At 39.5% G+C, this 14,027-nt stretch overlaps 1 long non-coding RNA gene across 1 annotated transcript; it reads left to right on the forward strand.

Moving 5' to 3' along the window:
• The first annotated feature begins 3,684 nt into the window (after positions 1–3,684).
• On the forward strand, positions 3,685–5,150 carry LOC140342589 (uncharacterized). Its single transcript, XR_011923102.1, has 2 exons — positions 3,685–3,781; positions 4,959–5,150. It is a non-coding gene; the product is annotated as an uncharacterized lncRNA (long non-coding RNA).
• The last annotated feature ends 8,877 nt before the right edge of the window (positions 5,151–14,027 follow it).

Consider the following 14,027-nt stretch of genomic DNA (forward strand, 5'->3'; position numbering starts at 1 on the left):
AAGTGTTTATTAAATCTGCTTACTAATACCCTTTTTTTTTTTTCAGGGAATCTGTTTTTTTTTTTTTTTTTTTTTAGTGTGACTGTATATCTGGGCAATTGCATGCTGTGCAACTTATTTACTTCCCAGTCACCGTGTTCGAGCAGTGACACCAATGTTTGTTCTTGTGATTTTTGCTGATTATTCTTGCAATATACGATTCTTGCCTTCAGCAACATTTTAGTTTGTGGCCTCATTTGCAAAAGTAATTTACAGCTGTACTGCCCAAGCCTCATGTTCTGGGATCATAATATATCAGACGCCATGAGATGGAATGGCTTTCTAGCTTCGGGAATTATATTTATATATATATTTTTCTTTTTTTTTGTTAGTTCTGTGCTACTCTTAGCTATAAAACATCCTGGCATAATATATACTGGAGCAAATATGGAAATGTTGTCAGCCTCTATTTCCCTCTGGCTTGTCCCATTGTATCTACATCAATAGGCTTATTTTGCAGCTATGTAAATCTAACCAGTATGTAATGGAGTTGTTAATCCTATCAGGTCTTTGCCAGGGAATTGAGAAGGAAATGCTGTGCGAAGCTAGAAAAAGAGAACAAAAAAAGAGAACACTGTACTCAGGGCCATCTCATTGTTACACATATCCTCCAGAGAATACAACATAGCTGTAAGAGATCTATTTGTAGTTATGAGTTGGTCTTCATTACCCCGGGAATGTGTTAAGTGTGCAGAACAACAACATTCAATGCTGCTTTTTATACAGGTGTATTGTACTTTAGTAAAGGATTTAATTATAGGTGCTGGGGACAAAGTAACCCCCATGCAAAAGTAACTACGGTATGTATAGGTAGATCAAGCTCCAAACCAGAGCTTTTTTAGGAAGTAGAAGAAAGGTAAGGAAGGTTGCCCCATTGCGTTCATAAAAAGGCATGTTGTATATCACAGAATCATGTGACAATGTTGTGCAGACCCTCAAAGAATTGATTAGAAAACCTTGATGCAAGGGCATCTTAAAGCGGAACTAAAGTGAAAATAAAAAAATTACATATACCTTTACCTGCACAGATCCGTCGATCCCCCTGCAGCTGTCTTCAATATGGTCCTGCATTATCCTGGTTTCTCGCCTTGTCCAGGTGCAGTTTTCTTCCTTCTTCCTACATCACCCCATCTCGCACTGTGCAGGGGCAAGATCAGGTGATGTATGCCCCTGTTGTGGTGATAAGTCCACTTTAAGTAAAAAGTCTGGAAGGTGTTTGCCTTAAGCCCCATGATCTGGATCACCCCCAATCTTGAGCATCCCCAAGTTATTATGTGTTATTGTAGTCCTCCTAAGTTTCCATAGGCTGGAGCTTCTTTCCTGCCTGTTTGTCCATACCATCCTCCGGCCTGTACAGCAAATGAAAACCAGGACCGCATGATCCAGCAACTAGACTGGCCAAATATAAGGCTATGGACAATGAAACTCTGACGACTCATGAGATTGGGAGACTGTTACCACACAATGACTGGGAAGACTGCTACACAGTGCAAAGTTCTGGGGCTTGGGTTTGTAGGGAGAAACCAGGTGCTGTATTGTGGAGGGTATTGATGTGTCGTAGGGGGCTATCACTATTTTGTGTGTGCATGTGTGAGTGGGGTTATTAGAATGGGTTTGGAAGGAGAGACCAGGTGTTGGGAAGGTTATTGCTAAGTTGTAGGGGGTTATCCGTATATTGTTGGAGGCATCAAATTAAAAAAACAGCAAGGTTATTGCAACTGACAAAAGTCTCACTTTTTAGAAACACTCATATCGTGACCATGCTAATGCTTTTAGGTCCCCATTTTTAAACTCTCCTTTAGCCGTATCTTGTGGAGACACCACTGCCCAAATAGATATATCTTATGTAGGGGACTGCCTTTTTCTATCTGCTAGCTGAGTTGTAACTTTGTAAATTGCAAATAAAGTTGTTGAAGTGTTTCCTGCCCCTGATACTGGCCTTAGAAACCCCACCAGGATATAAGGAAATGCAGGAAGTACAGGGAGAGAGATGGGAACATGTGCTCAGCCAGGGTAGGTGCCTGCATCCTGTCCAGAACACACTGACTGCTGTATCTGTGTGTAGTGCAGAATTATATTATTTCCCTCTGTATTCATGGGGTATATGTGATATCTGTTATCAGATTATTTCCCTCTGTAATATTGGGGTATATGTGATATCTGTTATCAGAGATCAGTTTGGGAAATCCCTACTATCTGTGTATCAGCTACATACACAAATATATATTGGCTTTGCCCTTTCATTTATCTTTGCTGATCTGCACCCTCTGTCTAGTTACATCTAGCATAGGTTAGGCATCTGATGGCCCATAGGTAGCAGAGGTCCAGTTTCACTGGCAGATTAGTGTGATTGCTAGGGTCTAAGTGGTAGTGCAGATAGATTGTTCCTGAACTCTAGAGACTTTGGCTGCATCCCTGCAATCCAGGATCACAGCATACACAGCCCAATTGTCAGTTGGAGGATTTCCCTGCTGCTGCTTTCAGGATCATCTCATCACAACATCTTTGCTACAATCAACTCCGGAGGCTTCTGCAACTCCTCCTGACACTGATCATAACTGGAGGTATTTGTGGTTATAGACTGTATATATACCCGGGTATATCTGTGCACAATTCTCTTCAGGACTCTGCTATGTGTACGCATTGATGTTTATTGGTTGTAAATATTGTTATTACTGTATATACAAATATTCCAACCTGTGTGTTCATTTAGCTGCAATGGGTAATGTTGTATGCTGGGTGTTGTGGTTCCTCTGGTGCTGTTTTATATTTTTGTTATTATTTCTGGTTAATGTCCCAAGAAGGGACCCCCTCTGCTAACAGAGACCCTGTCCTGGGTGGAGCCATTGCCAACTTTATTAGTATCCTCACTCAAAGGTGAAGGCCCAGGATCCTCTCTGTTATCTACAGGTTAGCGCCATAGCCTGGTTTGTGAGCGTCATTTACATGACCCCCCCCATAACGGGGCTACACTTACTTCAGTGATTGGAATGAAACTTATTAGGTGCTAAATTAGGTGCATGCCCTGGTGGACAATGAAATGTTACAGAAAAAAACATTGCTTGTTCACTAACTGATTTTATTAGTTACCCACTGTTATTCTTCGACAGCACCTTCACTAAAAAGCAAATTGTACATCAATGTAGGTCAAACACTTAGCAAAGTGAAATTATGAAGACGGTTTTCATTTTTAATACACCTGCAAACAGCACTAAAATGCTGCTTGGAAAAATGTTATACCTGTTTTTACATCATCTGTCGTGTGAGAATGGTAAATTTCTGATTCCCCATTTCTGCTGTGAGGTCTCCTCTCCCACTAGCCTCCTGTAACTCAAACTTCCTCAGTGTGAATCAGCAACATTGATTTCTTCACCAGCAGCTGTGCTCAGAGCACCTATAAATAAAATATAGTTCCATAAAGGAAGCTGTAAACTTCACTCTCTCATGTGTGAGAATTATGGATATTTATATTACTGTTGTCAAAAATGCACTTTCTGGAATTGAGAAACAGCCGCTGGCCAGGGGGGATTTTACCACCTAATACCAAACGGAAGTAAGGCTGTGAGCAGCTCAGTGTACAGGGTGTATAGCAACAGGTGAAAATGTATTTATCATCCTATATTTTGCCATTTGTTTATTATACACAGGTTGGGAGTCAGCGAAGGGTAAATACTACAAATTATGACATTGAAGAGCATATGATGATTAAAGCTAAACTTTTGACAAATGGCTAAATACACAGGTAAAACAAACATATGTGAACTGTCTTAGCTACCTAATGTTTTTGTTATTCTGTCCAGCCTGCATACATACCAGATAGCAAAGTACGAAATGTAACTTTATATTTCTTTTTATTCACATGTACCTACAACACATCCTTTGTTAGATCTGGTGCTGTACTCAGCAGGCTTGTGCCTGGAGGTACTAGTAGCTGTAGAGACAATTGGCTAGCACAGTGCGTATAACTTACCGAAGACAGGGCTGCTTGTTCAGGTTCCTTTTCTCTGCAGGCTGTGGCATTCCCTAAATACTCATGCTAACCAATGAATAATTGTTTGCCACAAGTCCCAGACCTTACTTCTCAGTTTATCCCCCTCAGCACAGCCAATTTTTATCAGTGCTGGGTAGAGTGTTTTCCATTTACCTGTTGTGCTGTATTGCTTTTGTGATGTCACTACAGGAGATAGTGGCTAATGGCTGCTAAACTAAGTAAAGACAAGTTCTATTTTGGTGCCACATTGTCATCATGAAGCATGATTGATGATGTTCCAAAAACAGTGCTGCACAATAATTTGTGTTTGTAAAAAATATGTGTGATTTAGAAGTGTGTGGCTTGTGGGAGAGTTTAGGTCACCAGGGTTTCCGTGTCTATGGTGTAAGGAACTTACCCGCCCTGCGAGCCTGCGGTGTCCCTGGGGTTCCCAGCCACAGAGGGAGACCCCTCAGTAGCAAGCAGCATAACCAAGGCTGCTCCTCTGCTCACAGCTTGTCTGTCTCTGCAGGCGGAGGGATCCGCCCTGGACTAATTACTGATCAGCCAGGCAGCAGCCCTTGCATCCCTTTGAATGTGGTTCCTGCTCCCAGCACTGTGCAAGTGCAAAGTAGTGCACGTCCTAGGGGTACTGTGGGAAGAGGTGCGCGTGTTACCATGCGTCCCTCTTGTACCCCCCGAGGGCGTGGCACTCGGCTGCTTCGCCCCAGGGCGGGACATAGTTAGTTTGAATTCCCTGCGGCCAATCAGCTGCAGGGGATTTACTCAGTCTCCCATGAGACAGTGCCAGGTGGCGCAAGGTGATTGGTCATCCTGGCTATTTAAGGAGAGCCTGTCCATCACCCCATTGCCCGCTATAGCCTCTGTTACCACAGTGTGCTTGGGTGTGTCTTTGTGTGTTTAAAACTTCTGCTTGTCATCTCCTCAGTGACCCGGTCTGAACCTAACTCTGATTGAACTCTGCCAGCCCTGACCTCGGATTGTTATTGACCATTCTGCCTGCTGCCTGCCCTGACCTCGGATTGTTACTGACCTGCTTTTGCCTTATCCTTCTGTACCTTGCTTGATTGGACTTAACCCTTGCTGTGCTGTACCATTCTGAATAAACCTTATTCAAGGATATCTGGAGTCGGTAGTGGTTTGTGTGCCCAGGCGCATTACATATGGGCTCCTGAGATATAAATCTGTCCCTGTGGCCCCCAGTGACATTTCTTTATCAAATAGATGGGAAAGTTTGGTATGTGATCAGTTCGTGACTACTTAGGTAGTGTTGCCGAGCCTAAACGTCTAAAGATAAGGATAGGATGAAGAGAAAAGTTGCTCTTTAAGGCAGTATTATTATAAAATTGATTAAAATCTTTTATTTATATTCATTACAATAAAATAAATGTCTTAACAAACATACATATAAGGTTTTAGTACTCTGACATTTGAAATCTAGATACATTACATTGGGTTGGTTATAATGTACACCAAACCCCAGTGAGGTGAGGGTCAATATAGGTGATTTTCCTGTTAATGGTCTCTCCCGACGCGTTTTGCCCTTGTGGGTTTCCTCAGGGGAGTTGAGACCTTGGTATATTGACCAGGTAGCGATGTAAGTTAGAGGATAGAAGATTAGTAATTGAGCTTGTACCCGAATGCCAGAATCGTACAAAAAGGGAGGGGGGATAGTGGTCTGAATACACTTGTTCAAGCTTGATTTTCCATGAAGACAGTCCTGTTAAAAACACTGGTGGAATAGACTTGGTGGATTGATTGCTTGGTGAGGATAAGTTCTTTTTTTAGATAAAAAGGAAAGGAGTGTCCTGTCAGCAGGCAACCAGCACAAAGGACTTTTTTTCTTTTCTCTTCATCCTCTCCTTATCAAATAGATGAACAGATAACTACTAAAGGCTGTCACATTCATGTGTTAAGATTTAATATAGGGGCATTCATATTTGTTTTACTGGTCATTGCACAATTTTGGCCATGTATGTCTAATTTTGGGTGAAAATCTAACATGTATACAGCAGTTCCTCTACCTTGTATAGCAATCCACAGTGGTGGATCACTAAGGGACTCACAGAGGATGATCACTGACATTTCCTATAGGGGAGGACCCAACAGGGTACCTATCACTGGTCCTTCCTCCAAAGAACTGAAGATAGATATTTGACATGTGTACATACCTTTAGTCTTTACTGACTCTTGTATCTGTTTCTGTATTTACTCTTGTGTGATTCTTGGTGTCATTTGTTTTAGCCTTGTCCATAGTACTGTATATAAGCACAGTTTCTTTTAAAATTTGCTTTTTCTTTTATTAAACAAAAATACAAAAAGCATGTTTGTGCCTTTTTAACCAGCAGAGCATACATGGACCCCCCCTGCTATACCTAAACGATTCAGAACCAATAGGTCTGTAGCTACTCCACAGAGGAACACCCTAAAAGATACCCCTTCATGCTCCACATTTTAAAAGTGTTTCCATCTGGTAAATTTACAATTAAAATCATTTTGTTTTAGCTCTTTAATAGTTCAAAAAACTGTGCTGTTGAGAAGAGGAGAGTGGGAAATGTATTGTAGTCCTAACATTGGGATGACAAGAATGCTTCTTACATGGATTACAATGAGTAAATATTTCTCCCTGTAGGTGTGTGGTTGGCTGGTTGACTGGTTGGCCAGGTGAAATTAAACTTAAAAAAATGCGCAAAAAAAAACATTACATCAAAAGACTAGTAAGCTATGTATAATAAATTTTGCTCTTGAATTAATCACATAAACATTGCATTTTCTAATCTACCCTGCATCTAGTAGCTATTATACTAAATTCTGCAAAAAAAGGGCTAGTTCAGATGGGAGGTGGGGTTGCAGTGCAGTTATTGCTTCTCACACAAGTGAACCACCCGTGAACCCATCTTTGGGAATGAACGGGAGCAGCAATGAATGTTTTAGCACCACTTACTGTAAAATGTTCAATAGTTTTATTAGGAACCAGCCCAACAGCCTTGTGGTTGAGTGGCTTTGCAATTGTCAGAAGCCACCTAAGAACTGCTGTTATCACTGCTTAACTATAAAATCCCTAGGTTAATTTAATCATTAAAATACACTATAAAAATTACTTTTGCAGCAGTAATTTAATTCAACCTTTTGGTTAGGCTGTGTACACCTGAGTATTAGTTGCAAAAGCACGTATCAGACTCAAAAACAGAGAAACGTGATCCCTGTTCAGGCCAATCAAATTCAATGCAGTAAATTGGACTGGTATTGGTCAGTGAAGGAACAACAGGACAATGAGAAATTATCCCTCTGCTTTTGTCTCTGTTGGCACACGTACATGCAGCCGACCTTGCTGACTATCCTTTACAGTGGGACGGATTTAATAAAGTTCTCCAAGGCTTGAGAGGATACACTTTTATCAGAGAAGCTGGGTAATCCAGCAAACCCGGAATGGACCTGTTCCAGGATTTAAAACATTTGCTAGCATTCCAGGTTTTCTGGATAACCCAGCTTCACTGATGAAAGTGTATCCTCTCTAACCTTGTAGAGTTTAATAACTTAGGCCCAGTGTAAGGGGTGCTGTGAATGGGATTACAGGTGATCAATATAAAGACAATTGTAGATACTTACTCTCAATAACAAGAGCCAAGACATATCAGGAATACCAAGTTTAAATGGATCAACTGGCATAGGATATAGAAGTGTTAGCCATTCCCTTTCGGTTCTAGGTTTGTCAGTCCTAGGGATGTTACCCACCTAAACCAGTCTGATTTAGTCATAATGAACATACTTTAACAGAGCCGGATTCTATTAACATTACCATAACCATAATTTATTCTTTCATTTGAAAACCATACTAGTCTATAACTCATTGTCACACTTGTGCATGCTGCCTAGTTGTGCTAGAATGTCATTTAAAAACAATGGCATCTCAACTTGCAATATGTTAATGTCCCTTCTGCAATAAAATAAACGTACCTGCCTAAATGCAGTTTTTTTAAATACACTCACCTGTCCCTGTTCAGTCGCAGGTGCTGCCATTCTCTTCTTTTTCTTTTCCAGGATTACAGATAATCAACCATCTTGATTGGCCAGGCTGGGATGATCTCATGGTTATGTATGTACAAGGAGTTCATTTACTCCCAGCAGCCCTGGGGGATGCCAGGATATCTGGCATATCCTGGCATCGTCTTTTAAAGGAAGAGAGCAAACAGGCAGATAGGTATATGTTATTGCATCATCATTACATCACATGTCCCTTTTTGCAATAAAGACCTGTCTGTTTGCAATTTTTAAAGTGGATAGGGTTCCACTAAAAAGTAAGTAAAGTACATTCTATGCTGTATTTTGTAACAAATTTGTGTTTTTACTAATTGGGTTTGTTTGTATAATATCTAACATCCAGCACCACAATGTTATAAATAAGCATGATGAGCAGTTATAGAATGAAATAAAAGAACAGATGTACAATAGGACAATATTTACATGGCATATTTATTGTTGAATGATGTGTTTATGCAGAGTTTTGCTTTAAATATGTTTATCTGAAACCCTTCCTTCTGGGTTACAGAAAATAGGTCAAACTGGTTGGAAAGACCTAATTTATGTATATATTACCTTCCCATTATTTGGAACACAGACAAATAGGTGATGCTTCCTCCTTATCATTTTATGTCCTATTTTGCAATTATATTGCTGCTACTAATATTAAACAACAGGAAGCATAGTTGCTTTGAATGGTAATGAAGAGGTTAACACCTCCTATATACAATACTTTAGTTAGATCAGTGGTGTTAATAATTTCACACTGGACCAGAGCATTTATTCATAGGACATGGACTATGGCCCATTATAATAAGGAAAGCATTGAAATGAGAAGGGTAAGATGTGACAGCTTTGGGGACCCCCTCCCACTCTCATGCATAGAACTTGCAGAGCAGCTGTTCCTGAGGACGCAACGATTAGCGGGCTGGTAATAAGGATGCAGCAGCTTGCAGGCATCCAGCGATGGATGTGGGTAATTATAAAGATCCCCCGGGAAAATAATGACACCAGACAGGCACATTTCTGCAAACCGCAGGGGCTTAATTAAAGCAGTGGGGGCATCTTTTAATGGGGGGCCAAAGATGGGGGGAAAACGACACATATATGAAAGAGACATAAGGTCGATAAGGAATGAAGTGATGGCATCCGCCATTCTCCAGATCTAACATTGTACAGAAAGAATAAGTCAAAATTCTGTTGAGGGTTGAATTATCTATTAAGTAGTCTATTATTGAAAGAGGCAAAAGTGCTTCATGTATTAGCCACAGGCATTTAAAATTGCAGAGACAGCATTTCATTCTTTTTTTTTTCTAAAAAAACCCTAATTAAAAACAGGATATTGTTTTAAAAGAAGGACTTTACATCAGTTGAAATGAGTAAATGTGAACTGCTGTCACATTTACCTGCTTTCCTGGCAGTATTGAGAACATAAAACCACTACCAGACATCCTCATAAGTGATGCTTCTCTGCACACTTTAAGAGAGAAGCTTTATACAATACTTTGTATTAGAGGTATACACTTCAGACCTAATCTGAGATATTCAGAAACATAATCTTGGCAATGTACAAAGCATTAGTCAAACCCTATCTGGAATTAGCAGCCAACTTCACAAAAGTTGTGGAACTTGAGAGTGCAGAAAAGGGCAACTAAACTGATACCGGGCATAAAGGAGCTCAGCTCTGAGGAAAGTTACCTGAACTTAATCTGTTCTACCTTGAGAAGAGGTGTTCAAAGGGGATATGATCACCCTATCCAAGTATATAAATGGTCCCTATAAGGAAATTGCTTTAAAACTTTTAAGAAGGGACAAGGGGGCAGTCTTGTTATCTTAAGGAAATAAGTTTATAGGAAGAATAGGTTTATTCTTCAGATTCTTCACAGTTAGATCGATGAAAATGTGGAATAGATTACCTCCGAAAGTATTTTTAGCATGTTCAATAGATTGTTTTAAGAAAAAGCTGTATGTATTTCTAGATGCATTGAATATCACTTGGTATTATATTTTTAAAATAATGACACCAGAGAGTGTAATTTATTGAAATATCTGGTCCATTGGAAAACCTAACTTTAATCTACTAGAATATCCAATGGAATATCGGATTGTTTTAGGGAATCAGGAAGGATTTTTTCTTTTTCTTGTCTTCTTGTATTCTGTATTCTTGTCTTTCTTGTACTCTGGATCAGCAATGTGTACAGGTTTCTATCTAGAATATGCAGGTTTTCTAGTATGTTTATTTCCCTTGTGCTTAAACTCAATGGTCTTGTGTCTTTTTTCAACCTGACTAATTTAGTAATACATCATCATTGCTGGGTGTTTGGAACTGCAAATAGGAATAAACAGTCATTACTGGAACAGGAGTTCCCATTGGATTTCCTCTCATCTCCTTGTACAGCAAATGAAATTCTCATCAATTGTTGTCCTGGTTTCAATGGTAACATGGTCAATTAGAAAGAATCTTCCCAACAGTAAAACCCTGACAGGGGTTCTATCTGTTGTCACTGTATTCAGAACTAGAAAACATAATTTTGGTTAATTATTATTCATTTCTAAGTATGACTCTGCACTATAAAATACAAAGCCAAAAGTCCATGACGCAGAATCTTCTGTTTTGTTTTTTTTTCCTGGTTCATACAAGCAATTTGCAGCATTATAATGGTGAGGGTGGGACTACATTTTTACATGCATTCAATCTGACAACTGAAGACATGGAGTCTACCATAAACATTTGTTTACAGGGTTATACATCCAACTGTATTGGAGATTAAGGGTCATTTTACATGCCAAGTTCACTAATTCGTCTTACTGTTTCATTTAAAAAATGATTAGTGAGATGGTAGTAAAGTGAAGAGATTTTGTAGTTACTCCGCATGTTTCCCTACAATCTCATCTCCTTTTATGCCTAAGCCCAGCTCCTGTCTATCTTATAGAGAACATGCAGTGAGAACACTTCACATGTTTTCACGGTCAGCGGGGGCTTTCAGCACTGCTTCTTCAGTATATTTAGAACAGCTGTAGGTCAGAAGATTAATTTCTTCCAGTGCCACTGTTTGTGTATGTCATAACGGGATATGGGACAATATCCAACATGACCTCGCTGCATTGGAACGGCAAAAGTGTGGCGTCTCATCATGAGGCATACGGACAGACTCAGACAACACAGGCTTTCGCATTATCTGCACAGTATTAGGAAGGGATAGCCTCAGGCAATCCTAGCTTAATTCCTATGTAATGAACAGTGACCTACTGACTACAGAGCTTCAGGGATAGGCTCACACTATGATAACTTAATTTCATATGGTATACAATGCTATATTGACAACACAGTATGTAATGGTTTTAGGTTATTCAGTGTATCAAAGATATATATACCATGAAATAAAATTATTATAGGCTTGTTCACAAAATTGGGATTGTGCACAGTGGCCTAGCAGTAAAGTCTCAGCAGCTGCAACTGTCATCAGGCATGAAAGGTACAAAGGTTTTCATGCTACAACCACCTGTTCCTACAATAATGCTGTTTCTATCACTGTGTCCTGCAACGATTTGGTTACATTACTGCTGGAAACACTTGTGACCTCATACAAAGAAAAGCCAATGTCTAAATTCCTTGAGATTTTCATAATGCTTCCAGCTTTCCTATTGCTACAAATGGTCACAGCAAAGGAAAGATTTGTGACCTAATGTCCCATTGTTGAAGTAGGGGGCAATTGGTGGTACCATGGCTCTACTATCTTACCTGTAGTGTGTCAATTTACAATAGTCCAGCTTTTGACAAATGATTCATTCCTGCAGTTTCTTCCTTATGGTAGGAGGCCATGACTCCTTCCTAAATAGTCAGGTTGTTTAGCAAGGTTATAGGGACATTGCAACTAAAAAAACAATTTATGGAAAGGATAAACACTGGAAGTAGTATTTAAAAATAATACACTTGATTGTTGCTGCATCTAGTAATACTATTACACTGTGACATATTACACAGTGCTTTACAAAGTCCATAGTCATGTCACTAGCTGTCCCTCAAAGGGGCACACAATCCAATGTCCCTACCATAGTCATATGTCTTTAATACAGTCCAAGGTCAATTTTGGAGGCAAGCTAATTAACCTAACTGCATGTTTTTGGAATGTGGGAGAAAACGAGAGTACGCAGAGAAAAACCCACACAAGCACGGGAAAAACCTGCAAACTCCATGTCCTGGCCGAGATTCGAACCAGGGACCTAGCACTGCAAGGGCAAGAGTGCTAACCTTTAAGCCAATGTGTTGTTGGTTACAAGTAATTAATGCCAAATTAACCCCTGTACCAATCAGTGGTACATCTACTAATAGTGATGCCAGTGCATTTTTAGGGCCAAGATGTGGGATGACTTATTATTATTAAATGCATTTCAAGAGACATATAAAACAGAATTTTATTATCATATAATGAAATCAATTTTGCTCTTCCCTGTTTTCAGTTTTCAGACTTGCTTTTCTAATAGGCGGGCACACCTTTCCAGCCAAAATATGTCCCAGTCTGGGCAAAATCAATCCACAACAAGTAACTGATAGGCACAAGTTAGAGGTCAGCAGTCTCTTTTTATGATTAGAACTTTATCATGTTTTCCATTGCAAAAAAAAATAAAATATATTGCCTACACATGATAATCCTAAAAAGTTTTAAGGTTCAGCTTCACCTATCATTTAAATGTTAATTAAACATGAAAGCTGAAATCAAACACACACACTCTGATCACACACCTTCAATAATTAACAATTCTTTTCATACAGTTTACTAATCCCATTCTGAGATCTAGAAGATGGTATCTTCTAGCTGTATCCTGCAGGAGGTCCCCAGTGCAGACACTTAGTCCATCAGTGGTTCCTTATCAGTTATCACTTCCAGGTCTATTTCTAGGGGATGGTTAATACCGCATTTATATGATCAATAAAGAAAATCTGAGCACTCCATCACTTGGTCCCTATCTTGCACACTCTACACCACATCAATACCTGCATAACTTACATCAGCTCTTTGCTTTCAGTCATGGATATGGAAGATTGTGGTCATTAGCAGCATTTTAGTGGTTTTAAAAATCTCAAATATAATACCATGTACATTAGTGAAATCATTATATTTTTATTTCATACTCTGCTTATAGTGGGCAGAGGTGGACGAAGTCTGCTGAGGGCCACTACACATGTTTATAGCGTCCTATTTGACAACTATAAACTGTCCTTCACGGAATTCTATTTGGCCAAAATAAGGTTGCAGGGACCCTCAAAATTTTCTTAATAAAATCAAATCTCTAGCAAAGAACTTCCCAACTCAATAGCGGCCTTCAAGTAGGTTTTTGTCTAGTACACTTTTTTGATTGTTCCATTGACAAATATGTGGAGTAATAGAAAGCTGTTGGCAGACCATCTTCTGGATGTAAGACTGTGCATTAGGTAAACATTAATGCTTACCCAAACATTATCTTTGGACAAGGTCAGTCTTCTCTGCCATTGCATCTGGTGATCAAAACAGTGTCATCATAGCAAACTATAGGGCATATGATGTGCATGTTGACCTGCAGGAATTAGTTCAAAGCACTACTGTCATCCCTGTCATACTGAACTCAAAGTATACTCTTAAAAGATAAAAAAATCTAATTTACAAAACTCCTTTTGAACAATAATGTAAACATCAACAGACTGGTGACCAGAGGTGATGAGAGGTTTGCAAGCAATAAATATGTCTGCATGGATATTAGATACTAATGAAATGATCGCCCTGACTGTATCTGTAAACCCCCACAATGTTGTGGAAAACGGGAGCATGAGACAGGTTCCTTTAGTAGATAGCATGCCATACAAACAGCATTGCAGACTAGAAAAGATGCTGTAGCGGCAAAAGATACAGCCCTTGTTTGCCAATCTATGTAACATATGAATCACCAGTACACCATGATCTTCATCATTATTATCTTTTGTCTGTCCAAGAAAGGGGCA

Source organism: Pyxicephalus adspersus, chromosome 12 (genome assembly GCF_032062135.1).
Source record: "Pyxicephalus adspersus chromosome 12, UCB_Pads_2.0, whole genome shotgun sequence".
NCBI classification, from domain to species: domain Eukaryota; kingdom Metazoa; phylum Chordata; class Amphibia; order Anura; family Pyxicephalidae; genus Pyxicephalus; species Pyxicephalus adspersus.